The sequence below is a fragment of the Danio rerio genome, chromosome 10 (assembly GCF_049306965.1).
Source record: "Danio rerio strain Tuebingen ecotype United States chromosome 10, GRCz12tu, whole genome shotgun sequence".
NCBI lineage: Eukaryota > Metazoa > Chordata > Actinopteri > Cypriniformes > Danionidae > Danio > Danio rerio.
The window spans coordinates 1,665,001-1,670,456 of record NC_133185.1 but is presented as its reverse complement, the minus strand read 5'-3'; the positions used below and the strand labels follow the sequence as shown (position 1 = coordinate 1,670,456).

The 5,456-nt window shown below is 36.3% G+C and overlaps 1 protein-coding gene across 5 annotated transcripts in view; it reads left to right on the top strand.

Moving 5' to 3' along the window:
* The first annotated feature begins 280 nt into the window (after positions 1 to 280).
* Positions 281 to 5,456, top strand: part of pdlim5b (PDZ and LIM domain 5b) — a 90,181-nt gene continuing 85,005 nt past the window's right edge. For 3 of the 5 annotated variants that reach the window (XM_073913612.1, XM_073913611.1, XM_073913613.1), the window contains exon 1: positions 281 to 384. The gene's annotated coding sequence lies outside the window, so the exon portion shown is untranslated. 5 annotated transcript variants of the gene reach the window in all.

Sequence of the window (5,456 nt, the reverse complement as noted above, 5' to 3'; positions counted from 1 at the left end):
ATTTTACTGTGTTTACTCTATATATCTTCTTTTAAATGTAAACTTTATAAATGCTTTGGCAATACATTTGTAACATTTGTCATGCAAATAAAGCAATTGATTTTAATAGAGAGAGAGAGAGAGAGAGAGAGAGAGAGAGAGAGAGAGAGAGACAGAGAGAGAGAGAGAGAGAGAGAGAGAGAGAGAGAGAGAGAGAGAGAGAGAGAGAGAGTAAATTGTGTTCATCGTCGGTGACGTCAGCGAGCGCGGCACAGTGAGTGGGTTTCCTCCAGCGCGTGTTAAAGGGGCGGAAGTCAGTCAGACAGCAGAGTTCAGTTGCCGGAGTTTCTCAGCTCTACTTCCTAAAGTTCCTCATTCTCAGTTTGACTTTCCAGCAGCTCACAGGTGAGACACACTTTTACTCTCATTACAGTTACTTTCGCATATTATACAGAGAATCCCCAGCGTGAGGATATCAGGAATTGCGGTCCTGCTCAATCTCTGTTCAGGAAACGGTAACCGATGCTGGACGGTTAATCATTGTCGAGTTTGTTTGTCTCAATATTTTCCGCTCTGTCAGATTTCGAGTAGTTATGAAGACTGTCGATGAGGAAGTGACTGTTAGTTGCTCAAATGGTCTCATGAAGTTTGACAAGGGTGTGTGTGTGTGTGTGTGTGTGTCAGTGTTGTGTAAATAAGCTGGGTTTTAGTTGCATGTACTTTCTATAACTGCACTCACGTTAAATCTCAATGGGATAACAACATTACTTTATATTTATCTTCCTCATTAAAATGTGATTTATGTTTGTCTGTAAGAGATATATTTCTGCACTTTTCTGCTAGTGATCATTATCTTGATCTCTTTACATTGTACAATTTTAATACGCAAAAGTAAGTTCTTAAAGACAATACCTAGATTTAATATTTTCCCTTCTGAACTTTTGTTAATTGTTGAATCTCTAAAACTTATTATTATTATTGTTGTTATTGTTATTATATATATATATATATATATATATATAATAGTCTTTTTCTTAATGATTGAGGCTTTGTAATTTTGTAAAATATTTTCGTCTCTTTCCTAACTTTTGTTATTGTATTTTCTCTATAATTAATTAATGTTATTGTTCTTGTATTCAATACAAAACGTTGCATGTACGATTTAGGTAAGATTTAAAGTTGGTTTTATATTCATACTCTTGTTCTATGACAGCTTGTGACACTCTCTATATTGTTTCCCATTTGAATATCCTGCCTAAAATTGCATATACTGTAGGTGTGACTTCAAAGTAATATTACCACTATTTAATTGACTGCGAACAGTGTTGTACTTATAGTTATTGGCTGCTTATATGATTTCCCTATTTATAAATAGCTTGCAAATAATATGTTTTGAAATTTTGTTATTAAGGAGAAAGTCTGAATGTGTGAATGTAATTCTATAACTACACTCACGTTGAATATATTAGGCATAACATTATTCACCGTCCTTGTTTAAATGTGATTTATAATTGTCTGTAAAATTATATATTTCTGTACTTTTCTGGTAATTATCATCTCAGGAGTGACACGGTGGCTCAGTGGGTATCATTGTTGCTTCACTTGACAAAGTCTCTGGTTCGAGTCCAGGCTGGGTCAGTTGTCATTTCTGTGTGGAGTTTGCGTGTTGTCCCCGTGCTTACATGGGTTTCCTCCATGTGCTCCAGATTTCCAGTACTGGGTTGCAGCTGGAAGGGCATCTGTTGTGTGTAAAGCATATGCTGGATAAGTTGGCAGTTCATTCCGCTGTGGCGACCCCTGATGAATAAAAGGACAAAATCAAAGGAAACTTGTGTGTGTGTGTGTGTGTGTGTGTGTGTGTGTGTGTGTGTGTGTGTGTGTGTGTGTGTGTGTGTGGGTGTGTTACATTGTACAATTTTAATACACAAAAATAAGTTTAAATAAAAATAAGTTTTTAAAGACCTAGATTTAATATTCTCCTTGCTGAAATGTTGGTCATTATTACATGTCTTAAACTTATCAATAATAATAATGATAATAATAGTAATAATAGGTTTCTTGGTGGCACAGTTTCTCAGTGGTTAGCACTGTTGCTTCACAGTATCATGCAAGAAGGTCACTGGTTCGAGTCCTAGCTGGGTCAGCTGGCATCTCTATGTGAAGTTTGCATGTTCTCCCCGTGTTGGCGTGGGTTTCCTCCGGGTGCTCCGGTTTCCCCCACAGTCCAAACGCATGCGCTATAGGGGAATTGGGAAAGCTAAATTGTCCATAGTGTATGTGTGTGAATAAGTGTGTGTGTGGATGTTTCTCGGTGATGGGTTATGACTGGAAGGGCACCTACTGCGTAGAACATATGCTGGAATAGTTGGCGGTTCATTCTGTAGGGATCTCTGAAATAAAGATTAAGATGAATGAATGAATAATTTTCTTAATAATCAGACGTTCATTCAGTGGCAGCTTGTAATATGCTCTCTATATTGTTTACCATGTTACTTTGAATGCTGGGTCTGAAATCACCTGTAAGTGTAAGTAAACTATTTATTATTATTTATTAAACTATTTATTATTATTTATTAAACTATTTATTTGACTGTGAGCAATATTGTGCTTTGATAGTCATTGGCTGATTATATGATTTCACTATTTACAATTAAACAGTCAATGAAATAGTGCTAATGTCATGTTTGCATGTGATTTCTGACCCAATATTTAAAGTACCATGGTAGACATTATAGGGAGCAGGTCACAATGTGTCACTGAATGAATGTGCAATTATAAAACCAACTTAACTTTTAGTTTAAGTTGCACATACTTGACAAGATTGATGCTAAGTAGATTTTACTAGGGCTGTGCAAAAATTTGGAACTATCGCGATAATTTCTTTCACGATAGTTCAACCTGAAGTATCGATTCAAGTTGGGCCAATTCAACTGGGCCATTTGCTCTAGTACAGTGGTTCTCAAACTTTTTTCATCAAGTACCACTTCAGAAAACATTGTCCCTCCAAGAACCACCATATGAGCAGTATTAAAATACAGTAGTGTAGTAGGCCTAATTAAGCAGCTACAGCTCTGCACAGTTTAAAAACGTGGCAGATTAATTACTATTATTAATAAATTAATTAAGATTTATTATCATTGGCCACTTTAAACCTTATAAATAGTTTGAACATTAACACTGCTGTGTTTATAGGTAAAAAAATAAATTAATTTAAATTAAAATGTGCTTTTAAAAGTTCATTAAAAATGGTAGACTACTGTTCTTAAAAAGTAAAAAAAAACGTATCTACTTATATGTAAAGTGTTAACCTATAGTATAATATTCATCAAAGCCTGGAAATGCTGCTTGGACCTCATAAATATAGGCTATATGTCATCATATTTATATATGAACCATTTTTGATAATATTAAAAAATATATGTTGCATGTACATATGACATATTGGATTACTCTGCGTACCACAAGAAGGCAGCCCGCGTACCACTAGTGGTGCACGTACCACAGTTTGAGAACCACTGCTCTAGTAGATGTCGCTAACTCACAATCAACAAAACGCTAAATAGTATGGTATCAGAAGTAAGCATGTCTGCCTTAACTAACATTGCAGAGTTACTGAAAACTGCATAGGAGGAATGGGACATCAAATGGAAGGACTTGTCGTTATAACAGACAATGCGTCACACATGACCATGGCAGCACAGCTGGCCTGTTGCATCTAAAATGTTTCATGCCTGCCATCAGTTTACCTATGTGCACAAAATATTCACAATACTGTCAGTCACACTGTCAGTTTACCGCATATTAAAGCACTGTGTTCCAGTTTTGTTTACTTGATGCATTTTAATTTTTTTTTAGTTTTATAAATAATTTCATTTATATGTGACTTTAGTGGCATATTCATTGTAGTTCAGCGTTTAATAACAATATGCATTTAATACAGTTCAGTGAGTTCTCTGTTCAATCACACTGTGCAGTTCTCATGAATTGAAATGGATAAAAAATAAATTGGAATTGGAATTTCAATTCGTCTGCTGACTTTATCAAGTTGTCAATATAACATGACACACATACTAATGCAAACTATTGCAATATATCACAATATTTATTGTATCGCAATATATCGTGATATACTGTATCGTGACCCATGTGTAGAAATACTGAAGCAACATCTCAACACATCAGCCAGGACATTAAACTTGGCCACAAATGGGTCTTCCAGACAGATCATGACCCTAATGTATCATATCATGAGGCCCTTGCCAATACACAGCCCTAGATTTTACATTCACACGTTCGTTCAGTGACATGCTCCCTGTACTGTTTTCCTTTGTACTTTTAATACATTCATTCATTCATTTTCTTGTCGGCTTAGTCCCTTTATTAATCTGGGGTCGCCACAGCGGAATGAACCGCCAACTTATCCAGCAAGTTTTTACGCAGCAGATGCACTTCCAGGCGCAACCCATCTCGGGGAAACATCTACACACATTCACACACACTCATACACTACGGACAATTTAGCCTACCCAATTCACCTGTACTGCATGTGTTTGGACTGTGGGGGAAACCGGAGCACCCGGAGGAAACCCATGAGAAGGCAGGGAGAACATGCAAACTCCACACAGAAACGCCAACTGAGCCGAGGTTCGAACCAGCAACCTTCTTGCTGTGAGGCGACAGAACTACTGCGCCACTGCCTCGCTTGTACTTTGCTTTAAAATCTCATGACATCATAGCAACATTAGCACTCTTCGTTTGTCTGTAAACAATGTTGTACTTGCATTGACTTCTAATATGATTTTACTATTTAGAATTAGCAAATAAAGCTTTTCTGAGATGATATTATTAAGGAGAAAGTCTGAACGCTTGAATATAAATCTGACTGTACCTCATTCTTGACAAATCACATTGTCTAGAGGATTAATAACTTGTTAATTTTGATGTCTGTGTTTGCTGTGAGTTGTAAGAGTCATTCTGTTGTCCTCGAGAACGATAGTTTTGTGGTGAACAAAATAGAGTAATGCTAAAACAAGCATGTACAATTGTCCTCAATTTGAAGGCATGCTAATTGAGCTCTTGCATGCAGAATAACAGTGATTTGGGGCAGGAGAATTTAAGTGGATAATGGTGAGCTAACACGCCGTTTCAATGCTCTAGGAACATAATTAGCAGTCATTTTATGTAATTTTGCTTGTTCCTAAATGACTTGGCGGTCAGTGACCTTAAAGGGGTAGTTCACCCCCGAAAAAAAGGAAAGTTTGCTGTTTATTTACTCACCTTAAGGATTGAGGTAAAGATGGTTCTATTTTGCACATTTAGACTTTTTCCTATATATTACCTTATACAGTTGAAGTCAGAATTATTCGCCCCCTTTTGATTGTTATTTTTCTTTTTTAAATATTTCCCAAATGATGTTTGACAGAGCAAGGAAATTTTCACAGTATGTCTGATAATATTTTATCTTCTTATTTGTTTTG